The following is an 11,923-nucleotide window of genomic DNA, read 5'->3' as shown; positions in this document are numbered from 1 at the left end:
CTTCAAAGTTTTTGGAAGCAAATGTTACATCAAAAGGACTGATGAAAACCTTGGCAAGTTTGAACCTAGAGCAGATGAAGGCATTCTCCTTGGTTACTCTTCCCGAAGTAAAGGATATAAGTGTTACAATAAAAGACTTGGAAAAATTGTTGAAAGTATTGATGTGGTGGTTGATGAAGCAGGCAACATAAAAACCGAAGATTTTGAAGATGAAGAGGACTATCCTTCAACTTCAAATCAGACTAATGATGAATAAGAAACCTATGAGGCACCAGAAGAACAGATACGGGTAGAAGGAAAGACTCCATCCAGGTACATACATAAGAATCATCCAGAGACTCAAATTTTGGGGCAGAAAGAGGCAGGTGTTCAAACAAGAAGAACTATTACAGAAGCTTGAATCTATCTAGCATTGCTCTCCTCCGTCAAACCACGAAATGTAAGTGAAGCATGCAAAGATGAATGCTGGGTTAAGGCCATGAATGAAGAACTTGAGCAGATTGAAAAGAATAACACTTGGGAATTGGTTCCTAGACCTAACGATAAGAATGTCATAGGGACCAAATGGATATTAAAAAACAAGCTGAATGAAAATGGAGATGTTATTAAAAACAAGGCCGGACTTGTTTGTAAAGGGTATGCTCAACAAGAAGGTATAGACTTTGAAGAAACTTTTGTACCGGTGGCTAGACTTGAAGCCATAAGAATGTTCCTTGCTCTTTCTAGCTTTTAGAAGTTCAAAGTATATCAAATGGATGTGAAGTCTACCTTTCTAAATGGAGACTTAGAAGAAGAAGTGTATATTGAGCAAACAGATGGATTCATCCTTGGAAATGATCCAAAACTTATATGCAGACTAAGAAAGGCTCTCTATGGTCTTAAACAGGCTCCAAGGGCTTGGTATTATCATCTGGACAAATACCTCCATCAACAAGGTTTTTCAAAAGGATCATCAGATAGCAATCTATATAATAAAATTGGCAATGATAAATTGCTAATACTTGTTGTGTATGTTGATGATATCATCTTTGGTAGCAATGAAGAAGCCATGAGTCAAAACTTTGCCTTAGTGATGTAGAAAGAATTTGAAATGTCCCTCCTTGGTGAGCTCACATATTTTCTTGGTTTACAAGTCCAACAAAACAAAGACGATATCTTTCTATCACAAACCAAGTACCTCAAGTGTTAGGATATTCCGACACATAGGAAATAGTTAAGTACAACTTGGTCTAGTATAGAGTTAGGTAAAGTGTGTTTCTTTACCGTTGTACATTTTGTAACTTGCAATCTGACGGTCACAATATGTAGTGATCCGATGGTTCATTCTCTCCTTGGTATTACCGACACTTGATCCGTGGCTTGACACCCGATTGGTCCATGATTTCTATTTAAAGTGCATGGAGGGTCATTTGTAGGGTAATCCGTGCATAAGAGAAGCATATGTAAATTTTCATTCTTTTATTAATAAATTTCCTGAAGTGGTCGCGTTGGCTCAGGCCGTGGACTGTTTCCCTCTTTGAGGGTTTTAACCACGTCAAAAATACTGGTGTATTGATCTGCGATCTGGTTGTGAGCGGTGTCCTTTGGTGTTCTATCTGAGGAACTTACCCTGTAAATTCCTACATGGTATCAGAGCTATTTGAGGGCCGCGTCCGTTGGTGATCCAAATCTGAAGCCGGTAGAACTGCATCCGACTGCCATTTCCTAGATCTACTGTTTCTGACTACTTTCGGGCCGAGAGGACTGCTCTGTTGTGTTGGGAGCATCTGTTCCAGTAAGGAACCCCTTTCGTTTCAGGCGAAAAGGTTTCCGGTAGCCCTAGCTGCGTCATTTTTAAGATCTGGAGGTATACAGTGTTTATTTGCAGTTTACAGTTATTTTCTCTCTGTTTATTTCGGTTTCGGTTTATTTAGCCTTTTTTATTACCAGATCTATACCTTTCATTTCTGCGTATGCTCTTTGCCCTGCGACTCTGTGCGATCTGGGCAAATCAGAAACAGAAAGGAAGGATTTTTCTCATGCGTATGCTCTTTTCCCTGCGCCTTAGGGTGATCTCGGAAAATCAGAAACATTGAGGAAAATATTTAGTTTCCGGCTAAAGCTAACTTTGAGCCGCAAGGTTCATTTTTGAAAATATTTAGTTTTTCGGCTAAAGCTAACTTCGAGCCGTAAGGTTCGTTTTCTTTGCATGTCCGTGTCGGGTTTTGTGTTTTTTGTTTTGTAGGGAAAAAGAGCTTTCTTAAAGCAAGCACGCAACCCAAAGCACCCCCCCCCTCTCTCTCTCTCAAATTTTTTGTATAGCTCAATTGGTTCAAAGCTATTTTAAGAGAGTAGAGGTCTTGAGTTCAAGTCTCCATTTTGTGGGGGCGAACTTTTTCATTTCCGCACATTCCCGCACTTCGTCGGCAACTTCATCAATTTTTTTTCAAAATGCCATAACTTCTTCATCCGAAAGCCGTTTTCAGAGCCGTTTTTTTTAAACCAGCCTAATTTTTCGAGATCTATCCATTGGAACACTTAGTTTCAACATATTTAGCTTTAGTTTCCGTTGAAATGGAAAGTCAATACCAAGTTACCCTTGACAACACCAACTACTTCCAATGGTTGGCCTACATTGAGGATTTACTTAGAAGTAAAGGTCTCTACAGAATAGCCTCAGGCCAAGAAAAGAAACCGAAGGATGAAGATAAAGCTGCTAAATGGGAAAATAGGCAAGATCAAGCACGTGGATTGATAGGGATGTCTATTTCTCCAGATCTTAGATTCCATATTGCAGAACTTGATACTCCTGATGAAGCAATGAAACAAATCAATAAAGTTTTTGGGATTAAAAATGAACTTAGAGCCCATCAACTTGAAAATGAGTTGCTTACATTGGACCCTAATAATTTTTCTTGCATTGAAGATTTCTTGTCCAAGTTCAAGACCCTTAGATATCTGTTGGAAGGTGTTAAAGTTAAGAAAGAAGATAGTAACCTTATCTATTCCATTCTTACTAAGTTGGGACCAGCCTACTCTGTGTTTGTTTGCACCTTCCATTCTACAAGAGAAGCCTTCATTTCTCAAGGAACAGACTACAAGTCCCCTTCCTTTGACTCTTTTTGTGATTCTTTAATAAGAGAACAAGAAAAACTCTTACACCTTGGTCTTCTTAATCTTGGAAACTCTTCCAAGAAAGCGTTAGCCACCCAGCAACAACCAAATTCAAAGAATCCTAAGAAGTCATATCCTGAAAAGAATGGTCCTAAACCAAACAAGGGTCCTAAGCAATCTTAGCCTCAAAATGAAAAATCATTTCAACAAAATGATAAGACAAATAAAAACAAATGGAAGAACACTGATAGACATTGCAACTTTTGTAATCGAGATGGCCACTTAGAATCAAAATGCTTTAAGAAGATGGAAGCCTTGGAAGCAGCAATGAAGAAGCATAACATCCATTTGGGGCAATCTTCAACTTCAACTTCATCTTCAGGAATGACACTTTCTGCATGTGGTTGTCAAGCATCTCGGTCTGGCTATGCATTAAATGTATCTTCTTCTTCTCATTCTCATGAGTGGCTCATTGATTCTGGAGCTTCTTATCACATGGCCAAAAACAAAGCCATGTTTTCTTCTTTAAATGATTGTAACACCAAAAATATATATGTTGGTGATGATAGATCTCTTAGTGTTGTAGGGACTGGAACTGTTCATCTAAACAATGGTCAGTTTAATGATGTATTATGTGTTCCAACCTTATCCTGCAACCTTCTATCTGTATATCAGATAACTCATTCAGGTGAAGGTAAAATCGTTGAATTTTCACCTCATGATGTTGTAATCAAGGACCTAAGAGATCCTAAACAGATTTTAGCTACTGGCATTGCTGATGATTCTACAAGGTTGTATAAGTTTCACAACTTTGGGTCATCAAATCTTCCCTCAGTATTTGTTGCTCATAACGATGAAGTGAGCAAACTTTGGCATGAGCGATTTGGTCACTTAAACTATCGCTCCCTTCAGCATCTATGTAAAGAAAATATGGTGACAGGTCTTCCTATGGTATCTTGCAGAGATGGTGTTTGTTCCGGATGTGTACTCGGAAAACATCATCGGGACAGTTTTGAAAAACGTGCCTCTTGGCACGCCTCAGCCCCTTTACAGCTTGTGCATAGTGATTTATGTGGTCCACTTCCTGTTGTTTCATTCTCTGGCTGCAAGTATTTCTTAACTTTCATTGATGATTTCTCCAGACGCACTTGGGTATACTTCTTAAAACTCAAGAGTGAAGTATTTAACACATTTTTGGCCTTTAAGGCCTTTGTTGAAAAACAATCTGGACATCAAATTCTTAAGCTAAGATCTGATAATGGCGGAGAATATGTTAAAAACACATTCATCAACTTTTGCACTGAGAATGGAATTCAAATGCAACATACTATTCCATATACTCCACAACAAAATGGTGTAGCGGAAAGGAAGAATCGCACCTTAAAGGAAATGGCTAATTGTATGCTACAATCTAAAGGACTTGGTCTTAGTTTTTGGGCAGAAGCAATTAACTGTGCAAATTACATAATAAATCACACTCCTACTAAGGCTTTAAAGAATATCACTCCAGAAGAAGCATGGAGCTCAATCAAACCAGATGTTAGTCACTTTCGTGTTTTTGGAAGTGAAGCGTGGGCCCATATTCCAGATGAAAAGCATAAAGCTTTAGAACCTAAGAGTGAAAAATGTACTTTTGTTGGATATTCTGAAGATGTCAAAGGCTATAGACTTATTCCATTTAAGTCCAAAAATGTTATCATTAGAAGAGATGTAAAATTTGATGAAAATATATTGGCCTGCGAGCCTAGTACGGTGGATGTGCCACCTCTCCCTATCTCTTCTACTTTTGAAAACATTTCTTCTTCAGATGATGATAGTGAGGATGACAATCCTCCCCCACCTTCTTAGGATCCTCCTTCAACTCCTCAACTTCCAAAATGGGTCCGTGCTACTCGTGATGTAGCAGGTGATCTTGCCGGTGATCCTACAGATCAACGACGTACACGTTCTCAGTTTGAGAGAGCCTCTTCTTTACTGGCTCAAGCTCCAGTAAATTATGATCCTGACACCTTTGCAGAAGCTTCAGGCCATCCAGATTGGGAAGCAGCTATGAATGAAGAATATCATTCATTGTTGGCAAATGATACATGGGATCTTGTTCCTCTACCAAAGGGACGAAAACTTGTTAGATGCAAATGGGTTTACAGAACCAAGGATGGACTAGATGGGAAAGTTGATAAACATAAAGCTCGTCTTGTTGCTAAGGGTTTTTCACAGGTTGAAGGCATTGACTACACAGAAACCTTCTCCCCTGTTGCCAAAATGAACTCTATCCGCCTTGTTCTTTCCCTTGCTGCCTCTTTCAAATGGGAAGTCCATCAGATGGATGTTAAATCTGCCTTCTTGCATGGGGACTTGCATGAAGAAATCTATATGGAACAACCCATTGGCTTCATACAAACAGACTCCAGCCTTGTATGTCGACTTAAGAAATCCCTTTATGGTCTCAAGCAAGCTCCTCGGTCTTGGTATGCCAAAATGGATAGCTTTCTTTTAGAATCTGGCTTTTCTAGGTGTCATTCTGACAATACTGTCTACACCAAGCAAGTGGGCAAGTCTCTTATCATTCTTGTTCTTTATGTTGATGATCTTATCCTTATTGGTAGTGATCCCAACCTTATAAACCATGTGAAGTCTAGCCTTAAAAGGAAGTTTGAAATGACAGGCTTAGGACACTTACATTATTTTCTCGGTCTTCAAGTCTTGCAATCCAAGGAAGGTATTTCCCTTTCTCAGTCCAAGTATGCCTGTGGTATTCTACGCCACTTTCACATGGAAGACTGTAAGCCAGCCCCTTCTCCCTTTCAGTCTGGAGTCAAACTTTCAGTCACTTGTACTTCTCCTGAAGTTGATGCTACCTTATACTGTCAACTTGTAGGAAAACTTTTGTATCTAACCCATACTCGTCCTGACCTTTCCTTTGCTGTTGGCCTTGTTGCTCGGTTTATGCAAAAACCACGTGAAAGTCATTGGAAAGCAACTAAAAGAATACTTCGTTATGTTCGAGGTACAGTTTAGTTTGGGATTCATTACAGTGCCGAAGCAGCTCCTCTATTGGTTGGTTTCACTGATTCTGATTGGGCTGGTGACCCTGATGATCGGAAGTCTACTGCCGGTTATGTGTTCACTCTTGGTTCAGGACCTATTACATGGGCTTGCAAGAAACAAGCTGCCATTTCTCTTTCATCAGCAGAAGCAGAGTATCTTGGTATAGTAGAAGCTAGTAAGGAAGCCTTGTGGCTTCGTCAGATCCTGTTAGAGTTTGGCTTTCAGCAGCAGCATCCGACTACACTTTGGTGTGATAATCAAAGTGCCATTCAACTATGCAAAGATCCAGTCCAACATCAGAGCAGCAAACACATTGAACTGCACATGCACTTCATCAGAAAGCTCATTCATTACCATGTTCTTGAAGTGCAATATTGTTCAACAGATGATCAAGTTGCAGACATCTTCACAAAGGCTCTCACAGAGGCGAAGTTCACTAAACTTCGATTTATGGTTGGAGTTCAGGAAGTTGTCACTAAGGGGGGATAGGCTCTAGTGCCTCCTTCCTTCTCCTATTGTGTCATATTTGTAAATCCTTCAATCCTATCCCAAGTTGTTCTTAAGGGGGGATGTTAGGATATTCCGACACATAGGAAATAGTTAAGTACAACTTGGTCTAGTATAGAGTTAGGTAAAGTGTGTTTCTTTACTGTTTTACATTTTGTAACTTACAATCCGACGGTCACGATATGTAGTGATCCGACGGTTCATTCTCTCCTTGGCATTACCGACACTTGATCCGTGGCTTGACACCCGATTGGTCCATAATTTCTATTTAAAGCGCATGGAGGGTCATTTGTAGGGTAATCCGTGCATAAGAGAAGCATATGTAAATTTTCATTCTTTTATTAATAAATTGCCTGAAGTGGCCGCGTTGGCTCAGGCCATGGACTGTTTCCCTCTTTGAGGGTTTTAACCACGTCAAAAATACTGGTGTATTGATCTGTGATCTGGTTGTGAGCGGTGTCCTTTGGTGTTCTGTATGAGGAACTTACCCTGTAAATTCCTACATCAAGCAGATCTTGAAGAAATATGGCATGGAAGATTCGAAACTAGTATGTACCCCTATGGTAATAGGATGCAGCCTCAGTGCAAATGATGAATCAACAACAGTACATCAACCAAACTATAGATCCATGATTGTAAGTCTGATCTATCTGACAGGTACCCGACCAGACATCATGCATGCAGTGGGAATAGTTGGAAGATTCCAGGCTAATCCAAAGGAAGCACACCTTCAGGCGGTTAAAAGGATTTTCAAATATCTTCAAGGAACAAAAAATTATGGCTTATGGTATCCTAGAGATACAGATCTCACACTTCATGCATATACAGATGCAGATTGGGCAGGAGGCATGGATGATAGAAAAAGCACTAGTGGTGGTGCATTCTTTATGGGTTCCAGATTAGTATCTTGGTTCAGCAAGAAACAAAGCTCAATTGCATTATCTACAGCTGAAGCAGAATATGTGGCTGCTGCATCTTGCTGCACACAACTCCTTTGGATGATGCAAAATTTGCAAGACATTCAAATCACTTGTACTCCACCTATCTCCATTTTATGTGATAATACAAGTGCAATCAGTATTTCAAAGAATCCAGTCATGCATTCAAAGACCAAGCACATACCTATAAAATATCATTTCCCTGGGAATAAGTGCTTGAACAAAAGGTCATATTGGAGTATGTTCCCTCCAAGGAACAAGTTGTTGATATATTCACCAAACCACTGCCCAAGGAGACATTTGAATACCTAAGATAGAAGCTGGGAGTAGTTGATGCATCATCTTGCTGTTGAAACTTATCTGTTTCAGAGAAAAGTGGTTGCACGCGAATTTCATGAAGAGCATCCGCGTACATACGCATGTTTCTGTGGATACAATCGCGTATATGTTGGTTTGAAGACAAACCGTGGGCCAGATTTAGGATGAAAAAGGTATGATATGGGTCTGATAGAGACCATCTGGCACAGGTTTAGGGGGAGCATATACTTCTAATAATGCATTATTGGCATTATGTTTGAAGATCTTGGTTCAATTTCACAGCTATTTTGCTTCAGGTGGAACAGGTGCAGAGGGAGATCATGGTTGCTGGTCTGGATGATGATTGACAGATGCTGCTAATGATAGTTGTTGATGGCTATCACAATCTAGTTTTAGATATTTTGTCTATAGGTCATGTATTTCTCTTATTATGAAGGTCATGTAACGACCTATCTTGGTTCCCCACTATGCTTGGGATGGATAATGTAATGTTCTTGTTTTATCATGTATAAACTTTTGGTGTATTCCCACTTGGTTGGGTGGATGAGTCAATCTTGGTACATCCCCAATTGGTTGGGAGATGGATGTATGTATGAGTCTTTGGTGATAGGAAGGTCATTTATGATGTATAGAGTCATGTTTCTTCTTGTAGAACATCTTTTTGCAGACCTTGCCTACAGTCAGGGGGAGCAAGGATAGCACATCGAGTAGAGATTTCAGCATGTACTCAGGGGGAGCATAACCCTTTGCCCTTGATGACAAAGGGGGAGAATGACTTTGAGTAACTTGGGGTTGCCATCAAGTCCAAAGGGGGAGATTATTGGCATTATGACACAGGTTTGGCACTATGACATAGGTGTTGTCCTTGATGGCAACTCACTCAAATGACAGATCACAGTTCAGGCTCTCAGAATGAAGGAAAAAGAGATATACGCAAGTTCCTCTTAACCAAGTCGCGTATACATGCGGGATCGCCGATCAAAAGGCGCGTATGCGTATGCACGCACTTTCATGCAAGGAAAAGCGTGTACATGTGGGAAAACTTGTTTTTAGTCCATGGTATTTGGACCTATGGTTTTGGACCATGGTATCTCGTCCGAAGTGTTGAACCCAGGTATTAGGTCCCAAGTATTGGTTCTAAGTGGTTTTAGACCATGGTACTAAGTAAGGCCTAAGACTATAAAAGGGGAAGGAGATCATTAGGCGAGGGCACTCAAGGATTGAATATCTTATGAAGAGCAAGATCTAGAATACTGGTCACTAGGTTATGGTGCATAGATGGATTTGAATTAAAGAGGAACCTGAGCGCAAGGAGAAGGATAAGTTCTATTGATGGGTCAAGATCTTAAGGCTTGAAGAGAAGTATCTTTGTGTGATTTTGATCTGTTATATTTGGCGCATGACTTGATCTATAAATATGATGATCTGGGTATAACTGATGTTTGAATAATTGAAAAGGGTAAATTATCTTTTATAGATTTGTACGCAGGTTCAGCATAGCAAAGGCACGTATACACGCTGGTTCGATATTACAAAACAATGTATATGCAGGTTTGCCGTAATACAGCAGCGTATACACATAGGTTATACATATAGAAGTAGCGTACGTCTCATAAAATATGTTTTAGCTACTTCTGTTTATTGCTGCAGTGTTCTGGGTTCAGGATTGGTTTCTGGTTACTATTACTGTATTCTGGTTACAACATTCAGAGAAGTGATTGTTTGATTCAATTTTGTTTGGTGCAAAGGAGATTGGTTGATGTAGATACTTTTGATGTTTGATTGACATTATTAATGGATCCAGTCTAAAAATTTATGAAACGTGGTCCCTGGAAGAAAGTAGAAGGTTGTAGCCTTTTGTAGGTCAGCACCTACGTACTAGTACATCAGCTAGTACAAGAGCTAAGGGGTTTGTAGCTCCCTTCTAGGAGAAGCTGGAGAACGAGAGAAGGTTGTAGCCTTCTACAGGTAGAAGCCTGTGTACTGGTATAAGACTGCACCAGTACAAAAATATTGTAAAAAGAAATTTCTTATTAAAAGAAGATAGAGATGAATTGCAGTAGGTGGTTTTCACCCACATTGGGTTTCCACCTTACATCTTGTGTTCATGTGTGTGATTGCCTGTACTGTTTACTACACTTGATTACTATTTTATGGTTCTTATACACAGATTAAGATCAGTGAACTAAATTAGAAGTCTGCAAGTCATACGCGGTTTTATCTAAACACAATTGCGTATATATGCAGGTTTACTTAACAGAAGTAGGGTATATCATTTTTTTTTTTTTTTAACTTAGTAACCGGAGAACCCACAGTAAAAACCATTTTCCATCAACGTTTCAAATCCCATTAACAGTCCTGATGATGGATCCCTTTTGGGATTTGAAACGTTGATGGAAAATGGTTTTTACTACGGGTTATCCAGTTACTAAGTTAAAAGATATTAACCACAGAGGTCTTAAATCCAGTATATCAATTTGTTTGTGGAAATGAAAAATGGTTAAATTGCTAATACTGATTCACCCCCCTTCTCAGTATTATTTCCAACACCTTCTTCCGCTGCTGTGCTGCAATCTTTTCTAGTTCTGCCAAGTCCGGAGTGCGCCACTTCGGAGACCATGCCGCCATTACATCAAAGATTGCATCATCCGTTGCAATGAATGGAAGCTTCACCCATGTTCGGGCTGGATCCTTTCGCGCCCGGATATACAAATTATGCATATCCGCCTTGAATTTGGCCGCGCTTTGCAAACTGTTGTATACTGTCGGGGACAAATGTGGCCTGCGGTTGATCCATGTTCGGATGCTCGCCTCCATGAACACCCAAAACACCTTGATCTCACGAACCCTCGTCGTGTCTTTTGTTGCCTAGAGCGAGGTGTACCTCGTTGCTTTGGGTAGGTTCCTCTCAATGGTGGGAAACTAGCTGTCTCCCAACAGCTCCCCTGCAACCAACATGATGGATAAGAGCAACCACGCGTAGTGGAAGGTCTTACCCTGCTCCTGGGCCTCCCTATAATTTTTCAAAAATTCATCGCAGAGAAACTGCACCCAGTTGAACTCGACCCCCTCTACACATTGCTCCACCAACGCAATTACAGATGTTGGCACCTCGTCTGCGCGACATTTCCTCATAAGCTTTCCGTCCAGCAGCTGGGTGGTGACGCGCACCCCTCGGTCCTTGATGCTTGCTATTACATACCTTCGCTTCCTCTTCTCCAGCTTATATTTGGCCTTCATAGCGTCTGCGAGGCCCAAGTCATTACTCTTTCCTACGATAGCCGTGGGATTGTTTCCTTTGATGGGCAGCCAAGAAATCTGGTGAATTAAGTCGGTCGTGATGGGAATCGGCTCCTCCAGCCAAAGATACCCATCATGTACTAGACACAGTAGCTGCCGGATGACAAAAATTGTGATGGGCGCGTGGTGGTAGTGGGGTATCCACCGCAGATGGAGCAACCCAGCCTTCTCGACACAACGTAACCATTTTTGCTGCAGTAATTTCTCCGTGGCCAACTGTGGGAACTTCTCGTTGTCCGTGAGGTCCCAGTCTTCCAACTTTATATTCGGTACTCATCCTAGCGGCGAGCCGTCAAACCTTATTTCATCTGGAAGAAGCGGGGTCTGGAGCGCACTCTTCGTGGCCTCCAGGTCCTTCAATATTTTGGCTGTCCCTTTCCACGGGGGCATGTAGGGGGGTAACTTTATCGCCGAAGGTACTTGGGAAACATTTTCCGCCTCATCGTCCTGTGCTTCAATTTGAGCGATCAGGGCTTGTAAATCTTCCTCCTCCTCCTCAGTTTCAATGGTGACAACTTTTCCCTTCTCTGCCATTGACAATTTACTGAATCGTGGGTTCCGTGGTGATACCCGGACTGGCCCCATTGTCTGCTTGTCTTTCTATGGTCGCGGCGTGCGTGGGGACTTTGGAACCTTTGGTGTAGCTGCTGCCTCTCCAAGCTCCTCCTGGGTCACACGGGGCTCTGGGGTAATCTCCGTGAATCTCACTCTGGTTCTTG

This window comes from Pinus tabuliformis, chromosome 1_2, assembly GCF_031772625.1.
Source record: "Pinus tabuliformis cultivar Carrire ecotype Pingquan chromosome 1_2, CPIR1, whole genome shotgun sequence".
Lineage (NCBI taxonomy): Eukaryota > Viridiplantae > Streptophyta > Pinopsida > Pinales > Pinaceae > Pinus > Pinus tabuliformis.
The sequence above is the reverse complement of the archived record's forward strand: the minus strand, read 5'-3'. Positions refer to the sequence as shown.